The sequence below is a fragment of the Taudactylus pleione genome, unplaced genomic scaffold (assembly GCF_031769625.1).
Source record: "Taudactylus pleione unplaced genomic scaffold, aTauple2 ptg002080l, whole genome shotgun sequence".
NCBI classification, from domain to species: domain Eukaryota; kingdom Metazoa; phylum Chordata; class Amphibia; order Anura; family Myobatrachidae; genus Taudactylus; species Taudactylus pleione.
The window spans coordinates 473,250-495,190 of NW_028286474.1; the positions used below are offsets into that span (position 1 = coordinate 473,250).

The 21,941-nt window shown below is 46.0% G+C and overlaps 1 pseudogene across 1 annotated transcript in view; it reads left to right on the top strand.

Annotated features, from left to right (window-relative positions):
* The first annotated feature begins 285 nt into the window (after positions 1–285).
* LOC148435688 (uncharacterized) overlaps positions 286–21,941 on the top strand; it is a 62,370-nt pseudogene continuing 40,714 nt past the window's right edge. The window contains exons 1-6 of the transcript XR_015876575.1: positions 286–390; positions 2,403–2,481; positions 10,060–10,157; positions 10,302–10,413; positions 13,158–13,255; positions 13,400–13,511. The product of XR_015876575.1 is annotated as an uncharacterized LOC148435688 (transcript). The remainder of the gene's footprint in view (positions 391–2,402; positions 2,482–10,059; positions 10,158–10,301; positions 10,414–13,157; positions 13,256–13,399; positions 13,512–21,941) is intronic.

The window sequence follows — 21,941 nt, forward strand, 5'->3', positions numbered from 1 at the left end:
TGGGAGAGGGTACACAGAGGACCAGGAGTATAAGGACCAGGACCTGATACTGTCAGACACTGCGATGTTTCCTAGACACAGTCACCCGGGAGCAGTAGACGGAGATCAGAGGGGAAAGAACGCAGGGACCACACATCCGGTGCAGTGCGGAAGTCTAGTGGAACGCACAGGCCGGAAGTCAAGTGGAACGCACAGGCCAGAAGACGAGTGGAACGCACAGGCCGGAAGTAGAGTGGACCGCACAGGCCGGAAGTCGTGTGGAACGCACATACCGGAAGCCGGGTGTGTAACGTCCTGCGGGTGAGAGCGAGGAGTACGGGCCCGGGAGCGTCTGGGGTGAGTTCGTACGGGGAGAGGGACAGAGATACAGTTACAGCTGGGATAGAGCAGGTACATGGCTGCTGCCGCCTCATGTCACCATTATCCTCCACCATGGGGCTATGGACGAGGGATTTGGGGTTGTGACCCGAGCTCATGACCTAGGACTGACCCCCTCCTGGCTTCTCACCCGATGTCCTCATATCCCCCACCTCACCCTCATTGTCAGACCCTCCAACATGATCCGTTCCATCAGGTACACAATCCTCTGCTCCTGGACTTTCCTCTTAATGTATGATTGCAGCCACCTGTGCTGAAACACATTTCTCATCAGTTAGTGCTACACAGGCTGCAATCATACATTAGGTGGGGAGTCCAGGAGCAGAGGATTGTGTACCTGATGGAATGGGTCATGTTGGAGGGTAGGCATTGTGCCTCACCTGGTTCCCCCCCCTATAATGTCTCCTGACATCCTCTTACCCTCTATTATATCCTCTTACTACCTCTTAATGCCACCCCATAGTGCCCACCTACCTCCTTCCCAATGCCCACCTCCCTCCCAATGCCCACCCCATAGTGCCTATCTACCACCCACATATAGGTCACCTCATAGCCTCATAATACCCATCTTACATCCAAATATATGGAGAGGGGTAATCAAACTGTGTCCAATGCTGCTGTGAGGTCACAGAGTATAATATTAGAGGAATGGGACAGGAGAGGGTCTGCTCAGTACACTGGCTGCTTCTATCTGCTATATGATTTCCCCCAGGCTAGAACACCTCGGCTTTATCTCAGTGGACCTGTCATAATGTTCTGTGACAGCATGCAAACGAGATTTGGTATAACCCAGTCCTATTACTTCCTCAGTGCACATACGTATCCCTGGCCATCACAGTACATCCCCCCTTGTCCCAACATTCCTCATGTAAAGGTCTAAATTCCTCCTTATACCAATCTATACAGAAGCAGGGATCCTGCTGGTGAAGGTTTGTTGAACAGTCTCTGCCATAGACCAGTGGTTCTCAAACTCTGTCCTCAGGACCCCACACAGGTCGCATTTTCCAGGTCACCCAGCAGGTACACAGGTATAATCATTACTCACTGATCCACCGGTGGAGCTAATTATTTCACTGATTCTGTGAGGAGACCTAGAAAACATGCGCTGTTTGGGGTCTTGAGGACCAAGTTTGAGAACCTGTGCCATAGACTAAAGCTGGCCACACACTAGACCAACTTACATCAAACTAGCCAACTAGTTGATTGGTTGGAATGAAAATCTGGTAAGGTATGAAAGCAAACGACAATCAGCAATTTGCTCCCAAACGCCGGAAAATGGACAAAAACTGTTGTTTGAACAATTTGTGTAGATCAAACATTTAACAAACTTGTCTGACGACCATTTTCTTCTGTTTTCTGGCATTTAGGAGCAAATTGCTGATAATCATTTACTCCCATATGTTACCAGATTTTCATTCCAACCAATCAACTAGTTGGCTGGTTGGACAGGTAATCTTTAGATGTGTGTCCAGCTTTAGATTCTCAGTCTCTTCTACTCCACGATTTTCCAGACTAGTGGAAGCTATAATCACCAGGGTCTATTATTCTCCGCAGAGCACAGGTCAATAGGAGTTATCATCTCTGGCAAAATCCTAGTTTACATCCAGGGGGCGATCATCAATCACTGCTGGTGGCCTTACTACAGGGGCGATCATCAGTCATCACGGGCTGGCTTGACTATAGGGGGCGATCATCAGTCATCACGGGCTGGCCTGACTATAGGGGGCGATCATCAGTCACCGTGGGCTGGCCTGACTATAGGGGGCGATCATCAGTCACCGTGGGCTGGCCTGACTATAGGGGGCGATCATCAGTCACCGTGGGCTGGCCTGACTATAGGGGGCGATCATCAGTCACCGTGGGCTGGCCTGACTATAGGGGGCGATCATCAGTCACTGCTGGTGGCATTACTAGAAGGGTAACCAGTCAATGCTGGCTAATGTGTGTCTGGGTGATGACTGTATCATTGTGTGTGTCAGGTTCCTATAAGGTGTCAGGATGTTACTGTCTATGTCTCCCTGCAGGAGGGGTAGTATATAGAGGAACACAGGGGTCTGTACAAGGACGTGATGATGGAGAATCATCGGCCCCTCACATCACTGGGTAAGAGGAGATATTGGTGTATTGTAAATAGGACAGCAGTGTTGATTACTACCTATATACAAACATCATCAGATAATCACTTGTAAACAATTTTCCTCTGTCATCCATCTGGGGGAGGCTCCATTACTCTGGGTTATGTTTATGACCTATTGGAGTCTGGCACCAAAGGTACGTACACCCATAACGATTTTTTGAACGATTTAACTGTAACAACGTCATTATCGTTAAATCGTTTGTAAAAGTGTTCATCTTTTTAAGATGAACGATAATCGTTTATGCGTGTTCACGTTTGTAGTTCATCGTCCATTCTGACTGTCCAACAAACGATTTTCGTTCAGAAAATCGTTCATGTTGTGCAGAATGAACGAAAAAACGATGAACGATTTCCATTCACTGTATGCATGATTAAAAAATCGTTCATCGTTTTTGAAAATCGTTCATTATTTTAGTAACCAACGATTTTTAGTGAACGATTTTTGTTCACTTTTTCAAAGGAAAATCTGAACGGCAATCGTTCACTAAAATTGTTGGTTACTAACATCGTTGTGTGTGTATGCACCTGAAGACAGTTAATGGCTGACTACATAACTCCTCCCACTTCTGGCAGCCCCTCAGTCTTGTTTTAGTGCCTTGGAGCAAGGCACGGCGTTGGCGGTTTAGCTTTCTATGTAGGTTTTATTTCATATGAACCAGGTCATTGTCCTTCCAGCATTTAGGCAGGCTTCGGCCTCCGAGGATGGTTCATCCTCGGCACTTTTGGATGTGGTACGTGCTTTACGCATTTATCTGGTGCGTACGGCATCTTTACGATGTACGGATTCTTTGTTTGACATTAATGGATGCACCCAAACGATGTTGACCAGCCTTAGCGGCATCTATCGGTCATAAGCATAACCCAGAGTAATGCAGCGTCCCCCAGATGGACTTTGAGGAAGGGATTTTGCGGTGAGTAAAAAAATCCAATTTTCACTTTCATGAATATTTGGGGACACTGCTGTACCTTGGGGGTATAGAAGGTGCCAGTGCTGGAACAGGGCAAAACTACACTAAAGACTTGTTGTTCTCATTTAGTCGTTTAAAACATTGGTTGTCATTGTCACTCTTCCAAGAGCAGAAAGATACCTGGGCTATTGTTCGTTTTTGTTTTAAAAAAACCGGGCTGGATTTTCAGACAGATCCTAAATCTACACCTCCTCCTGCAAATGCACAAATTTTGGATGAGGTTCAACTATGGATGGATTCTATACGCTAGACTGAGAACAGGGCAGGGTGCTACGGGGACAGGCAGGGTGTCTATGTGCGCTTGGTCAACCGGGGAGGAGGCGTGTCATTGGGAAACAATTCCAATTTGTCACACTTGGAGGCGTGCCCAGCACTTACGGAGGTGCCAGGCTTCCCTCAAACTCTCCCCTGACTGTGAATAGATGTCCTGCGCACGGCATGGGTTCACCCGACAGTGATCGGTCACCGCGACACTTCACACCAGCGGGGCACTGCGGCCCATCAGGTGGGGAAAGCACAGGGCAGGCTGTTTTGTTGTGTTTCACAGTTGATGATTTCCTGGTCAACCAGAGTTTGACTGGAGGTAGGCTGGTTTTTCTATTAGATCACTTAAATCTTGCAGTAGCGACCTTGGATTCACATGGTTGTCTAATCAGTTGCCCAAAGTTCAGCCTGATTTTGGATCAGAAAATAATGTACCTTGGTATCCAGTTTATCATAAACTGCCAAAGATGTTTTTTCTACTTCAGGGTCCATAGGAGTCCACAGGGTGACCTTGGGGTATGGGTGATGCAGAGTCATCCGGGCACCTTACGCAGTAAATTTTCTCCCAGGATGCACAGGGTCTCCCTCTATACCCCGCCCCCGGGCCAGAGGCACCTCAGTTTTGTTGGGTGCCTGGCCGGTGTCGGGTCACCGAACACGCAGTGGGGCTGTTACAAAACAGCCCCTGAAGATTGAATTTAAAAGAATATTTCTTCTAGTGCGGACAGCGCAGACAGTCCAGTGGACATCCGCGCTGCTGCTTTGTCAACCTGCCGGCGCGGAGACACCTGTACTGATCCAGGGAACTCGGCGGGCCTCTGGGGTCTTGGCTAGCAGATATCCCTGAGGATCCCTTGACTGTGGCCGAACGCTACGGGGCCGCAGTCTCTTCTCCTCCAGGGCTAGGGGACTCCCTGGGAATGACAGCGAGTGGAGTCCTGCACTTTCACTAGGCCACCAGGAACATCGGGGCTAGAGTTCTGAGGAACACTCCAGCATCCCAGGGGTTAATCGCTGGCCAGGGCAGGCAGCCTTCCCCGTTTACAGCCGGCTCCCCCCCTGCACAGCGCGCCTTTCCGCTGTGGTCTGGATGGACTGTGACAGCTTCCCTCTGCCGGATCCGCCCCCTCAGAGATATTCGGCGGCCATTTTCTCCTGGCTGTTAGTCGCAGATCACGGCAAGTGGTGTGGGACTCCAGGTCCCCCTACATACCTCTCCTCCTGATTGTGGTCAGTGTATGTAGCACTTTTGTCTGCGTATTTGACCAGTAAGTGCCATTAAGTGCAGGTGTTCTTATTCTGCATTGTCTCCGACTGTATGCTAGCGCTATCTGTCTGAGTTTCACTTTCTGAACTGTCAGCCATTTTACTGTCCCTGTGCCAGCTCCTGTCTTTCTTAGCCCTAACATCGGTGTTGTCGGGGTGCGACGTCGCGGTTTGTGGCTTGCTGTGCAGGGGTTCACATCAAGCATATTGCTATCCTCTTCACTATGTCTGGCAGTGAGAGTGATATGCCAAATTTGGCTCCTGCTCGGCTGTTCTGTAAGAAGTGTACAGCGGAGTTAGGGGTAGGAGACATAACTTCTGAGGAATTATGTTTGAAGTCCCTCTACGGCTTCTGCCGCTCCGCAGGAGAGCTTTGCAAAAGCACTGACGGCAATTGCGGGGCATTTAGCAGGCCCTCCTGTGTTTTCCCCATTCGGGTTTCCACAGCAATAACCCATGCCCTCTCAGGACCTGCTGCAACCGGCTACACCCATGCAGGTGTTGTCCCCTCAGTGGGTTAGTACGTTTCCCGCTGCGTTGCAAAGTGCGACTGAGGTGCGGCAGGGAGAGGCACCCCTCAGTAGACCGGCTAAGAGGGTTTTGCCGTCGTCACAGTCTACTGTGTATGATGATTATGAGGTGTCATCTGCTGATGTGCTGCTCCCGGATGTATCTGACTCAGAGTCCACTCCACAGGAGGTAGAGGCCAAGTCAAAAATTTATATTCCAGGTCTGATACAGGCTGTGCGGGCAGACTTAATCATAGAGGAGGATGAACCTCCAGCGCCTAAATCCAAAGATGCTTATTTCAAGGATGTGAAGATGACCGCTGCCACTTTTCCTTTGTCTGACCAGCTGGTGGACCACCTGGAAGTGGCATGGAAAAACCCTGGAAAGCACTACCAGCCGCAGAAGCGTTTGTCCTATGCTTATCCCTTTGCTGAGGATTATTTTACTAAATGGGAAACTTCACCGGCGGTGGATTCCCATGTTATGTGCTTGGTAAAAAGCGTGACCCTCCCTATGCCTTCCATGTCACCCCTAAGGATACTACTGATAGGAAGGCAGAGGTTTGCCTGAAGTCCATCTATTCCCTTTCAGGTGACGCATGCAGACCAGCTATGGCTATCTGCTGGGTGGCTCGGGCTCTGGAATGTGGGGCTAACACCCTGGAAAAGTCCTTGGCTCCGGATGCTACCAGGGAACAGCGGAATCTTGCGGGCAATATCCGAAATGAAGCTACCTATATTAACCATGCAGCGTTTGACGTCAGCTTATTGAATGCTAGAATCGCCATTGCGGCTCGCCGCTCTCAGTGGCTTCGCTCTTGGAAAGCAGATGCGGACTCCAAGAAGGGGTTGGAGTGTTTACTGTTTGACGGTAAAGTCCTGTTTGGTCCCGCTTTGGACAAGATCGTGGATACATTGGCAGAAGCTAAGTCTGCCTTTTCTGTCTTCTGCGCCTGCTCCTTCAGGGTCTCGGACTCAATACTTTCAGACATATAGGGCCCCAGGTAAGGCTAGACCTCAGTCGTTCCCTAGGCCATCAAACACCAAGAAAGCTACCAAGCCAAAGAAGCAAGCTTGGAGTGCTAGACAAGCCCTCAGCCTGACTGGACAAGGGCTTCCTCCTGGGGGACCCCAGGGTGACGGGACAAGGGCTTTCCTCCTGGGGGACCCCAGGGTGGGAGGCCGACTTCTTCAGTTCGCCCATTGCTGGTGTCAGACCACCACAGACACCTGGGTGAGGGAAGTGGTCTCTCAGGGGTATGCCCTCTCCTTCCGCAGAAGGCCACCACAACAGTTCTTCTGCACAGGCCTCCTATCAAACAAGGATAAGGCCCTGGCTATTCAGGAGGCAGTACAATCCATGCTTCAGGCAGGGGTAATTGTACCGGTCTCGTTGTCCCAGAGGGGCACGGCTTATTATTCCAGCCTTTTTCTGGTTCAAAAACCAAACGGGTCACACTGACCTATTCTCAATCTCAAGTCCCTGAACAAATTTGTCAGGGTACCTCAGTTCAGGATGGAGACACTATGCTCCATTATACTGGCTCTGGAACCTGGGGATTTTATGGTGTCGCTGGATATTCAGGATGCATACCTGCATATTCCGATAGCGTCCTCTTACCAGCGGTTCTCAGGCTTGCTGTGTCACAACAACACTTCCAGTTTCGGGCTCTGCCATTTTGCCTCTCTACTGCACCTCGAGTTTTTACAAAAGTTGTGGCGGTAATGGCAGCCCGTCTGCGGCTGCAGGGAGTCCACCTGTTACCATACCTGGATGACCTCTTACTATTAGCAGGGTTTTCACCATCACCTCTAGCTAACTATATCTGTACTACAGATGCACAGGTGGTTGATCAATTGGAAGAAGTCCTCCCTGATCCGATCTGAAACGATGCTCCATCTGGGAGCCCTATTGGACTCGCACCAGCAGAGGATCTTCCTGACAGCAGAAAAGATTTCCACCATGCAAACGCGAGTACACAAATGCCAACACAGTTGCCGAGTGTCCATACACTTGGCCATGCGGTTACTGGGATCCATAGTGTCGATATTCGGCATGGTGGAATATGCCCAGTTTCATTCGTGACCTCTACACAAGTTAATCCTCTCAAAGTGGAACGGATAAGGACACAAACGATGCTGCTTTCTCCGGAGGTGCGGCTATCTCTGACTTGGTAGCTACAGATGATCCACCTCACCAGGGGGCACCCCTTTTGGATCCTGGACTGGGTCCTTCTGCCAGCCTCCGGGGTTGGGGCGCAGTGACAGGTCCACACACTTTTTTTCAGGGACGGTGGACAGAAGAGGAGTCTGCTCTACCAGTAAACACATTGGAACTTCGAGCAGTCTTCATGGCGCGACAACACGCAAGACTCATACTTCGCGGACAACCCGTGCAAGTTCAGTCAGACAACTCCACGACTGTGGCTTACATAAACCATCAAGGAGGGACTCGAAGTCTGGCGGCAATGTCAGAGGTGTCACACATCCTGACCTTTTTGGAAGGCCATCTATCAGCCATATCGGCAGTGTTCATTCCAGGAGTGCTTAATTGGGAAGCGGACTTCCTCAGCCATCACGACGTGCATACCGGGGAATGGTCTCTTCACTAAGGAGTGTTTCAGCTCCTAGTGGACAAATGGGGCCTTCTGGACGTGGACCTCATTTCCTTCCGACACAATCACAAACTGCCAGTGTACCTTTGTTATCTCTCTTCATAGAAAGAGAGATAAAGGTAAGTTCTTACCAAATCTCTAATTTTTCTATTGAAGGAGAAAATTTGTCTGGTCTAGTCTGTTGTCTCTCAAGCTAGTTTCCATCCTGCACGGTATACAGTTCCTAAAGAACGGGGTTTCGTGTTTTGAAACTGTGCAGATCGCTTGCTTTCATAAGGCCTTTACAGCTAGTACCAACCCTCCTCTAGCCATCCAAATAACTGGTCTTCCTTCCTGGGCTTGATACTCTCTGAAGGTGGCTGAAAGGCCAAGACATCAGTAGCGGCGATCTTTTTTTTTCCACGTGGGATTGGATTGTGGTGGCCACGAGTTATAATTTCCGCAGTAGGGAGGAGCAGTGACCTTATCCTTTCTACTCCAGGACCTTTGGTCCATGGAAAAAATGGCACTTACTATCAATGTAATTCTTGAGGGGCAGACCAGTTCAATTTCAATTGGACAGTATGATGGTGGTGGGTTACTTCAATCACCAAGGGGGAATCTGAAATAATTTTGGCCATGCAAGGAAAAGCCAAGATCATGCTTTGGGCAGAACGCAATGTTTCAACCATTATGGCAGTCTTCATTCTGAGTGTAGACATATGGATAGCAGACCTCCTCAGCTGTCAGACCATCCACCCCGGAGAATGGTCTTTTCACAGAGAAGATTTAAACAAATTATGGAAGGAGGGGACAGCCAGAGCTCAACATGATGGCCTCTCTATTGTGCGATGGAACATAGGCTCTCATTCAGAGCCGTACGCTCTGAGCAGAGCACACGCTCTGAATGAGGGCCGGGCTCCATTTTCATGGAGCGTCCTCCTGGACGCTCGTATAGCTGTGGGTCACCACCCACAGGCTATACGAGCGTGCATTGTGATGGCCGCGATGGTCGAGACCATCGCGACCATCGAATTTGCGAGCCGGAGCCTGCGGTTGAGCTTTTCAACCGCAAGCTCCGGAGTGATTTTGGCTCTATCAGAGCCAAAATCACTCCCACTGACATCACTAGTGATGTCAGTGGGCCGGCTTCTGACGGGAGGCGTTCCCGTGGGAACGCCCCCGTCAGGGAGGCACGCCCACCAAAGGGGGCGTGCTGTCAATCAACATTGACCGCACGCCCCCTTTGATCGGACACAACGAGTGAAGGACTTTCCTTCGCTCGTCGCGTCTGGCGCATGCGCACGACGGAGCTCCCTCCGTCGTGCGCATGCTCAGTCCATAACATCGTCCCACTTGCGAGCGGACAGCCGCTCGCGAGTGGGTCTGAATCAGGCCCATAGTCAACATTCGCCAAGCCTATGTTTCTGAAGTTGCCCTGTCCAGGATTGGGTCACACCTTATTCCACCAGGTCTGTGGTTGCTTCCTGGGTGCGATTTGGTCTTCGGTCTGTACATTCACAAAATTTTGCAGGACTCTAAATACGGGAAAAAAGTTCTGGGCAAACAAGCACTGTGTCCTCCCTTAGGGGCAGCGTTGAAACATCCCCACGGGAAAGCAGTGTCTACCAATATGTATGAATGAGAAAATAGAATATGTACTTACAGTAAAATCTTTTTCGTCTCATTGATTGATTGAGTAATGGTTCTTTTCGTCCATCTCATGGATATTGTTAGTAATAAATTAATGTTTTTCCAGGGGAGGGGCGTAGAGGGGGGAGGAGTAAGTGACCAACAAGTCTGTAGTGTAGTTGAGCCCTGCTCCAGTACTAGTGCCCTCTATACCCACGAGGTACTGCAGTGTCCCCCAAATGGATTCGGAGAAACAGGTGTTACAGTAAGTACAAGAATACTATTATACAGTCACTGTGTGTCTTCTACAGATGGACCAAGTACCAGAAATACCCCAGAGAGATGTCCCCATGCTCTTTATTCTCAGGATTGTACAGAGGAGAATCACAGGATCCCACAGGAGCATCAGGTAGGTGGGATTTAGGGTCAAAAAACCAAAGTGACTTTCACTGTATGATATGTAGACAAACTGTATATGTATAATCCTATTTCTTAATCTCAGTGAAATCGGACATTATAAAAGTACTTTTTTATTGCTTTGTGGGTAATTTAGGGTGAAGGTCTGACAATTATTAAAGTAGAAGATATAGAGGGAGAAGAAGAGACGTATGTGAGGGGTGATCAGCAGTGTAAGGAGGAGGAAATCCCTACAGATATCAGCACAGGTAAGTACAGAACAGTCACATATTCTCCTTGTTCTGTCACTACAGCCATCTCTTATCCTACACCCTCCTCTGTCACTACAGCCATCTCTTATCCTACACCCTCCTCTGTAACTACAGCCATCTCTTATCCTACACCCTCCTCTGTCACTACAGCACTCTCTTATCCTGCACCCTCCTCTGTCACTACAGCCATCTCTTATCCTACACCCTCCTCTGTCACTACAGCCATCTCTTATCCTACACCCTCCACTGTCACTACAGCCATCTCTTATCCTACACCCTCCACTGTCACTACAGCACTCTCTTATCCTACACCCTCCACTGTCACTACAGCACTCTCTTATCCTACACCCTCCTCTGTCACTACAGCAATCTCTTATCCTACACCCTCCTGTCACTACAGCACTCTATTATCCTACACCCTCCTCTGTCACTACAGCAATCTCTTATCCTACACCCTCCTCTGTCACTACAGCCATCTCTTATCCTACACCCTCCTATCACTACAGCACTCTCTTATCCTACACCCTCCTCTGTCACTACAGCACGCTCTTATCCTACACCCTCCTCTGTCACTACAGCACTCTCTTATCCTACACCCTCCTCTGTCACTACAGCCATCTCATATCCTACACCTTCCTCTGTCACTACAGCCATCTCTTATCCTACACCCTCCTCTGTCACTACAGCCATCTCTTATCCTACACCCTCCACTGTCACTACAGCCATCTCTTATCCTACACCCTCCACTGTCACTACAGCACTCTCTTATCCTACACCCTCCACTGTCACTACAGCACTCTCTTATCCTACACCCTCCTCTGTCACTACAGCAATCTCTTATCCTACACCCTCCTGTCACTACAGCACTCTATTATCCTACACCCTCCTCTGTCACTACAGCAATCTCTTATCCTACACCCTCCTCTGTCACTACAGCCATCTCTTATCCTACACCCTCCTATCACTACAGCACTCTCTTATCCTACACCCTCCTCTGTCACTACAGCACGCTCTTATCCTACACCCTCCTCTGTCACTACAGCACTCTCTTATCCTACACCCTCCTCTGTCACTACAGCAATCTCATATCCTACACCTTCCTCTGTCACTACAGCCATCTCTTATCCTACACCCTCCTCTGTCACTACAGCACTCTCTTTGCCTACACCTTCCTCTGTCACTACAGCCATCTCTTATCCTACACCCTCCTCTGTCACTACAGCCATTTCTTATCCTACACCCTCCTCTGTCACTACAGCCATCTCTTATCCTACACCCTCCTCTGTCACTACAGCCATCTCTTATCCTACACCCTCCTCTGTCACTACAGCCATCTCTTATCCTACACCCTCCTCTGTCACTACAGCACTCTTATCCTACACCCTCCTCTGTCACTACAGCCATCTCTTATCCTACACCCTCCTCTGTCACTACAGCCATCTCTTATCCTACACCCTCCTCTGTCACTACAGCAATCTCTTATCCTACACCCTCCTCTGTCACTACAGCAATCTCTTATCCTACACCCTCCTCTGTCACTACAGCACTCTTATCCTACACCCTCCTCTGTCACTACAGCACTCTCTTATCCTGCACCCTCCTCTGTCACTACAGCCATCTCTTATCCTACACCCTCCTCTGTCACTACAGCCATCTCTTATCCTACACCCTCCTCTGTCACTACAGCCATCTCTTATCCTACACCCTCCTCTGTCACTACAGCCATCTCTTATCCTACACCCTCCTCTGTCACTACCGCCATCTCTTATCCTACACCCTCCTCTGTCACTACAGCACTCTCTTATCCTACACCCTCCTCTGTCACTACAGCAATCTCTTATCCTACACCCTCCTCTGTCACTACAGCCATCTCTTATCCTACACCCTCCTCTGTCACTACAGCCATCTCTTATCCTACACCCTCCTCTGTCACTACAGCCATCTCTTATCCTACACCTTCCTCTGTCACTACAGCACTCTCTTATCCTACACCCTCCTCTGTCACTACAGCACTCTCTTATCCTACACCCTCCTCTGTCTCTACAGCCATCTCTTATCCTACACCCTCCTCTGTCACTACAGCACTCTCTTATCCTACACCCTCCTCTGTCACTACAGCAATCTCTTATCCTACACCCTCCTCTGTCACTACAGCACTCTCTTATCCTACACCCTCCTCTGTCACTAAAGCACTCTTTTATCCTACACCCTCTTCTGTCACTACAGCACTCTCTTATCCTACACCCTCCTCTGTCACTAAAGCACTCTCTTATCCTACACCCTCCTCTGTCACTACAGCCATCTCTTATCCTACACCCTCCTCTGTCACTACAGCCATCTCTTATCCTACACCCTCCTCTGTCACTACAGCACTCTCTTATCCTACACCCTCCTCTGTCACTACAGCAATCTCTTATCCTACACCCTCCTCTGTCACTACAGCACTCTCTTATCCTACACCCTCCTCTGTCACTAAAGCACTCTCTAATCCTACACCCTCTTCTGTCACTACAGCACTCTCTTATCCTACACCCTCCTCTGTCACTACAGCCATCTCTTATCCTACACCCTCCTCTGTCACTACAGCCTCCTCCTCACACTCTCTGGTGTATCTCAAACATCCAGTACTAGTGCCCTCTATACCCCCAAGGTACTGCAGTGTCCCCCAAATGGATTCAGAGAAACAGATTTTACAGTAAGTACAAAAATACTATTACACAGTCACTGTGTGTCTTCTACAGATGAACCAAGTACTAGAAATACCGCAGAAGGATGTCCCCATCCTCTTTATTCCCAGGATCGTACAGAGGAAAGTTACAGGACCCCATATGAGTATCAGGTAGATTGAATTTAGGGTCAAAAGACCAAAGTGACTTTCACTGTATGATATGTAGACAAACTGTATATGTATAATCCTATTGCTTAATCTCAGTGAAATCGAACATTATTAAAGTACTTTTTTATTGCTTTGTGGGTAATTTAGGGTGAAGGTCTGACAATTATTAAAGTAGAAGATATAGAGGGAGAAGAAGAGATGTATATGATGGGTGATCAGCAGTGTAAGGAGGAAGAAATCCCTACAGATATCAGCACAGGTGAGTAATAAACACTTAATACAGAAAAGAGTCTCCTCCCCACACTCTCTGGTGTATCTCATACATCAGGAGCCATCAGCCTCTATTATACTCCTGCTCTCCCCCTCACATCATGTCACTGTGTGTTACCAGCCCAGAGATCTGACCAGTCTCCTCCCCACACTCTCTGGTGTATCTCATACATCAGGAGCCATCAGCCCCTATTATAATCCTGCTCTCCCCCTCACATCATGTCACTGTGTGTTACCAGCCCAGAGAACTGACCAGTCTCCTCCCCACACTCTCTGGTGTATCTCATACATCAGGAGTCATCAGCCCCTATTATACTCCTGCTCCCCCCTCATATCATGTCACTGTGTGTTACCAGCCCAGAGATCTGACCAGTCTCCTCCTCACACTCTCTGGTGTATCTCATACATCAGGAACCATCAGCCCCTATTATACTCCTGCTCTCCCCCTCACATCGTGTCACTGTGTGTTACCAGCCCAGAGATCTGACCAGTCTCCTCCCCACACTCTCTGGTGTATCTCATACATCAGGAGCCATCAGCCCCTATTATACTCCTGCTCTCCCCCTCACATCATGTCACTGTGTGTTACCAGCCCAGAGATCTGACCAGTCTCCTCCCCACACTCTCTGGTGTATCTCATACATCAGGAACCATCAGCCCCTATTATACTCCTGCTCTCCCCCTCACATCGTGTCACTGTGTGTTACCTGCCCAGAGATCTGACCAGTCTCCTCCCCACACTCTCTCGTGTATCTCATACATCAGGAGCCATCAGCCCCTATTATACTCCTGCTCTCCCCATCACATCATGTCACTGTGTGTTACCAGCCCAGAGATCTGACCAGTCTCCTCCCCACACTCTCTGGTGTATCTCATACATCAGGAGCCACCAGCCCCTATTACATTCCTGCTCTCCCCCTCACATCATGTCACTGTGTGTTACCAGCCCAGAGATCTGACCAGTCTCCTCCCCACACTCTCTGGTGTATCTCATACATCAGGAGCCATCAGCCCCTATTATACTCCTGCTCTCCCCCTCACATCATGTCACTGTGTGTTACCAGCCCAGAGATTTGAGCTTCCTGTGTTCTGGTGATTGGGATGCAGTCATGTCGACCTTTTCAGTGCCGACAATCATAATATTATAATATCGACATAGAACATGTCACAATATACAGAACATTGACATGTTTGCAATGTCGACATTCTTCATGGACTGGAGCCTTAGGGTTAGGCTGCGGCACCAGATGGTTAGGAACAGGGCAGGGGGTGTTACGGATTGGGAAACTCACTTATGGAATCACAGATGGATGAGCTGGAAGTCATTATAATTTCATAGCCGGACCTGGAAGACACCTCTGGAGCCGCCGGACCACGTAAGTCACCACTAGATCACCAGAATCATTTTGCCGACATCAGTGTCGCTGTGATCAATGTCAACATGCCAAATAGGCCTGAGTGAAAATTATGCGCAAGGTGTTGAGGAATAGAGAAGGAACAGGGAGGGGTGTCATAGAATGGGTTCAAGGAGCATAAAGAGGCATCTGCAAAGTAGGCAGTAGGTATACCATAGTATTGGATCCATAGTGGCCTTCAGGTTAAAATATATGTAGTGCCATAGCTTCCGCTTTAAAGAAATAATCTTGTATCCAGACGCTCTGCCATAATCAATGGTCTTATAGATAGTTGGGAGAGGAAGACCGTGGGTGAGTGAAACAAAGTAGTGTGTCATCTGCCACGAGGGATATTTTGTGAGTGGAATCCCCCACGGTCACACCACTGATGTCTGGCGTTCTAGTCATAGTGGCCAGGGGTTCAATGATCAAAGCAAACACAAGGGGTAAGAAGGGACACCCTTATCGAGTGCCATTGTGGATTTGACCTACTTCCGAAGGAGATCCCGAGAAAATCTCCATGAAGGAAGAAATGTAAACTGCCATGAAATACGCTCAAGGGCCTTCTAGGCGTCCAATGAGATAATGACTGCAGGCGTTTCGGTGTTGGTAAGAATTTGTATGAGGTCTATAGTTCGTCTTGTATTATCTCTAGCTTGACGCCCAGGGATAAATTCCACCTGATCGGGTTGGATAAAGTAGAGCAAGACTTGGTGTTGGCGGTTAGAGTCCCTAATACTATGCTAGAAGCATGGTGTCCCCATCCAGAATGGTAGTAGGGATGAGGGATCCCTGCAGAACCACATTAAACAAGGAGTGATGTTAATTGGTCAGCAAAAATTTTTTTTGAGCAGCTTGCTGACAAACCCTTAGGTCCAGGAGAGTTGCCTGATTTTTGGTGACCAGGATAATTTCTTCAGTCCAGATTTTAGCAGATTTACAACGTAGAATATTTCCTGGCACTCAAAGCAGCAGCGGGGGCGAGCATTAGCTAGTCGGCTGTACTGGTAAATTGCCAGAGGGCTGCATTTATGTGCACACAGAGGGGATCAGCAGACAGAAACTGGGTCTGAGAGCAAGGCCTGTGATCGTAAATGGCTACTGGCTGATAGCGACGAACGGAGAATGGGCAGACTTGTTCAGTTACACAGACGGGCAATGGTGGATCACAAGACGGATAATCTGAATAAGGGACCAAGTCCGATGGCCTCTATAGGGACAGTACACTGCACATTACATCATATGGGCTGTAGAAGGCGTGTACGCATGCTATTAGTATCTGCTGCACACAGGGTGACTGACTGTACACAGTATAATAGTGACTGTAGTAATAGAGAGAGTAGCACTACATTGTAGCTAATGCTGAATGACTATACACAGTATAATAGTGACTGTAGTAATAGAGAGAGCAGCACTACATTGTAGCTAATGCTGAATGACTATACACAGTATAATAGTGACTGTAGTAATAGAGAGAGCAGCACTACATTGTAGCGAATGCTGAATGACTATACACAGTATAATAGTGACTGTAGTAATAGAGAGAGCAGCACTACATTGTAGAGAATGCTGACTGACTATACACACAGTATAATAGTGACTGTAATAATAGAGAGAGCAGCACTACATTGTAGCTAATGCTGACTGACTATACACAGTATAATAGTGACTGTAGTAATAGAGAGAGCAGCACTACATTGTAGTTAATGCTGACTGACTATACACACAGTATAATAGTGACTGTAATAATAGAGAGAGCAGCACTACATTGTAGCTAATGCTGACTGACTATACACAGTATAATAGTGACTGTAGTAATAGAGAGAGCAGCACTACATTGTAGTTAATGCTGACTGACTATACACACAGTATAATAGTGACTGTAGGAATAAAGAGGGCAGCACTACATTGTAGCTAATGCTGACTGACTATACACAGTATAATAGTGACTGTAGTAATAGAGAGAGCAGCACTACATTGTAGAGAATGCTGACTGACTATACACACAGTATAATAGTGACTGTAGTAATAGAGAGAGCAGCACTACATTGTAGCTAATGCTGACTGACTATACACAGTATAATAGTGACTGTAGTAAATAGAGAGAGCAGCACTACATTGTAGCTAATGCTGACTGACTATACACACAGTATAATAGTGACTGTAGTAATAGAGAGAGCAGCACTACATTGTAGCTAATGCTGACTGACTATACACAGTATAATAGTGACTGTAGTAATAGAGAGAGCAGCACTACATTGTAGCTAATGCTGACTGACTATACACAGTATAATAGTGACTGTAGTAATAGAGAGAGCAGCACTACATTGTAGCGAATGCTGAATGACTATACACACAGTATAATAGTGACTGTAGTAATAGAGAGAGCAGCACTACATTGTAGCGAATGCTGAATGACTATACACACAGTATAATAGTGACTGTAGTAATAGAGAGAGCAGCACTACATTGTAGCGAATGCTGAATGACTATACACACAGTATAATAGTGACTGTAGTAATAGAGAGAGCAGCACTACATTGTAGCGAATGCTGAATGACTATACACACAGTATAATAGTGACTGTAGTAATAGAGAGAGCAGCACTACATTGTAGCGAATGCTGAATGACTATACACAGTATAATAGTGACTGTAGTAATAGAGAGAGCAGCACTACATTGTAGCTAATGCTGACTGACTATACACAGTATAATAGTGACTGTAGTAATAGAGAGAGCAGCACTACATTGTAGAGAATGCTGACTGACTATACACACAGTATAATAGTGACTGTAGTAATAGAGAGAGCAGCACTACATTGTAGCTAATGCTGACTGACTATACACAGTATAATAGTGACTGTAGTAATAGAGAGAGCAGCACTACATTGTAGCTAATGCTGACTGACTATACACACAGTATAATAGTGACTGTAGTAATAGAGAGAGCAGCACTACATTGTAGCTAATGCTGACTGACTATACACAGTATAATAGTGACTGTAGTAATAGAGAGAGCAGCACTACATTGTAGCTAATGCTGACTGACTATACACAGTATAATAGTGACTGTAGTAATAGAGAGAGCAGCACTACATTGTAGCGAATGCTGAATGACTATACACACAGTATAATAGTGACTGTAGTAATAGAGAGAGCAGCACTACATTGTAGCTAATGCTGACTGACTATACACAGTATAATAGTGACTGTAGTAATAGAGAGAGCAGAACTACATTGTAGCGAATGCTGACTGACTATACACAGTATAATAGTGACTGTAGTAATAGAGAGAGCAGCACTACATTGTAGCTAATGCTGACTGACTATACACAGTATAATAGTGACTGTAGTAATAGAGAGAGCAGCACTACATTGTACCTAATGCTGAATGACTATACACACAGTATAATAGTGACTGTAGTAATAGAGAGAGCAGCACTACATTGTAGCGAATGCTGAATGACTATACACAGTATAATAGTGACTGTAGTAATAGAGAGAGCAGCACTACATTGTAGCTAATGCTGACTGACTATACACACAGTATAATAGTGACTGTAGTAATAGAGAGAGCAGTACTACATTGTAGCTAATGCTGACTGACTATACACAGTATAATAGTGACTGTAGTAATAGAGAAAGCAGCACTACATTGTAGCGAATGCTGACTGACTATACACACAGTATAATAGTGACTGTAGTAATGGAGAGAGCAGCACTACATTGTAGCGAATGCTGAATGACTATACACACAGTATAATAGTGACTGTAGTAATAGAGAGAGCAGCACTACATTGTAGCGAATGCTGAATGACTATACACACAGTATAATAGTGACTGTAGTAATAGAGAAAGCAGCACTACATTGTAGCGAATGCTGACTGACTATACACAGTATAATAGTGACTGTAGTAATAGAGAGAGCAGCACAACATTGTAGCGAATGCTGACTGACTATACACACAGTATAATAGTGACTGTAGTAATAGAGAGAGCAGCACTACATTGTAGCGAATGCTGACTGACTATACACACAGTATAATAGTGACTGTAGTAATAGAGAGAGCAGCACTACATTGTAGCGAATGCTGACTGACTATACACACAGTATAATAGTGACTGTAGTAATAGAGAGAGCAGCACTACATTGTAGCTAATGCTGACAGACTATACACGGTATAATAGTGACTGTAGTAATAGAGAGAGCAGCACTACATTGTAGCTAATGCTGACTGACTATACACAGTATAATAGTGACTGTAGTAATAGAGAGAGCAGAACTACATTGTAGCGAATGCTGACTGACTATACACAGTATAATAGTGACTGTAGTAATAGAGAGAGCAGCACTACATTGTAGCTAATGCTGACTGACTATACACAGTATAATAGTGACTGTAGTAATAGAGAGAGCAGCACTACATTGTACCTAATGCTGAATGACTATACACACAGTATAATAGTGACTGTAGTAATAGAGAGAGCAGCACTACATTGTAGCGAATGCTGAATGACTATACACAGTATAATAGTGACTGTAGTAATAGAGAGAGCAGCACTACATTGTAGCTAATGCTGACTGACTATACACACAGTATAATAGTGACTGTAGTAATAGAGAGAGCAGTACTACATTGTAGCTAATGCTGACTGACTATACACAGTATAATAGTGACTGTAGTAATAGAGAAAGCAGCACTACATTGTAGCGAATGCTGACTGACTATACACACAGTATAATAGTGACTGTAGTAATGGAGAGAGCAGCACTACATTGTAGCGAATGCTGAATGACTATACACACAGTATAATAGTGACTGTAGTAATAGAGAGAGCAGCACTACATTGTAGCGAATGCTGAATGACTATACACACAGTATAATAGTGACTGTAGTAATAGAGAAAGCAGCACTACATTGTAGCGAATGCTGACTGACTATACACAGTATAATAGTGACTGTAGTAATAGAGAGAGCAGCACAACATTGTAGCGAATGCTGACTGACTATACACACAGTATAATAGTGACTGTAGTAATAGAGAGAGCAGCACTACATTGTAGCGAATGCTGACTGACTATACACACAGTATAATAGTGACTGTAGTAATAGAGAGAGCAGCACTACATTGTAGCGAATGCTGACTGACTATACACACAGTATAATAGTGACTGTAGTAATAGAGAGAGCAGCACTACATTGTAGCTAATGCTGACAGACTATACACGGTATAATAGTGACTGTAGTAATAGAGAGAGCAGCACTACATTGTAGCGAATGCTGACTGACTATACACACAGTATAATAGTGACTGTAGTAATAGAGAGAGCAGCACTACATTGTAGCTAATGCTGACTGACTATACACACAGTATAATAGTGACTGTAGTAATAGAGAGAGCAGCACTACATTGTACCTAATGCTGATTGACTATATACACAGTATAATAGTGACTGTAGTAATAGAGAGAGCAGCACTACATTGTAGCTAATGCTGAATGACTGTACACAGTATAATAGTGACTGTAGTAATAGAGAGAGCAGCACTACATTGTACCTAATGCTGAATGACTATATACACAGTATAATAGTGACTGTAGTAATAGAGAGAGCAGCACTACATTGTAGCTAATGCTGACAGACTATACACACAGTATAATAGTGACTGTAGTAATAGAGAGAGCAGCACTACATTGTAGCTAATGCTGAATGACTATACACACAGTATTATAGTGACTGTAGTAATAGAGAGAGCAGCACTACATTGTAGCTAATGCTGAATGACTATACACACAGTATAATAGTGACTGTAGTAATAGAGAGAGCAGCACTACATTGTAGCGAATGCTGAATGACTATACACACAGTATAATAGTGACTGTAGTAATAGAGAGAGCAGCACTACATTGTAGCGAATGCTGACTGACTATACACAGTATAATAGTGACTGTAGTAATAGAGAGAGCAGCACAACATTGTAGCGTATGCTGAATGACTATACACACAGTATAATAGTGACTGTAGTAATAGAGAGAGCAGCACTACATTGTAGCGAATGCTGACTGACTATACACAGTATAATAGTGACTGTAGTAATAGAGAGAGCAGCACTACATTGTAGCGAATGCTGACTGACTATACACACAGTATAATAGTGACTGTAGTAATAGAGAGAGCAGCACTACATTGTAGCTAATGCTGACTGACTATACACACAGTATAATAGTGACTGTAGTAATAGAGAGAGCAGCACTACATTGTACCTAATGCTGATTGACTATATACACAGTATAATAGTGACTGTAGTAATAGAGAGAGCAGCACTACATTGTAGCTAATGCTGAATGACTGTACACAGTATAATAGTGACTGTAGTAATAGAGAGAGCAGCACTACATTGTACCTAATGCTGAATGACTATATACACAGTATAATAGTGACTGTAGTAATAGAGAGAGCAGCACTACATTGTAGCTAATGCTGAATGACTATACACACAGTATTATAGTGACTGTAGTAATAGAGAGAGCAGCACTACATTGTAGCTAATGCTGAATGACTATACACACAGTATAATAGTGACTGTAGTAATAGAGAGAGCAGCACTACATTGTAGCGAATGCTGAATGACTATACACACAGTATAATAGTGACTGTAGTAATAGAGAGAGCAGCACTACATTGTAGCGAATGCTGAATGACTATACACAGTATAATAGTGACTGTAGTAATAGAGAGAGCAGCACTACATTGTAGCGAATGCTGAATGACTATACACACAGTATAATAGTGACTGTAGTAATAGAGAGAGCAGCACTACATTCTAGCGAATGCTGAATGACTATACACACAGTATAATAGTGACTGTAGTAATAGAGAGAGCAGCACTACATTGTAGCGAATGCTGACTGACTATACACAGTATAATAGTGACTGTAGTAATAGAGAGAGCAGCACTACATTGTAGCTAATGCTGACTGACTATACACACAGTATAATAGTGACTGTAGTAATAGAGAGAGC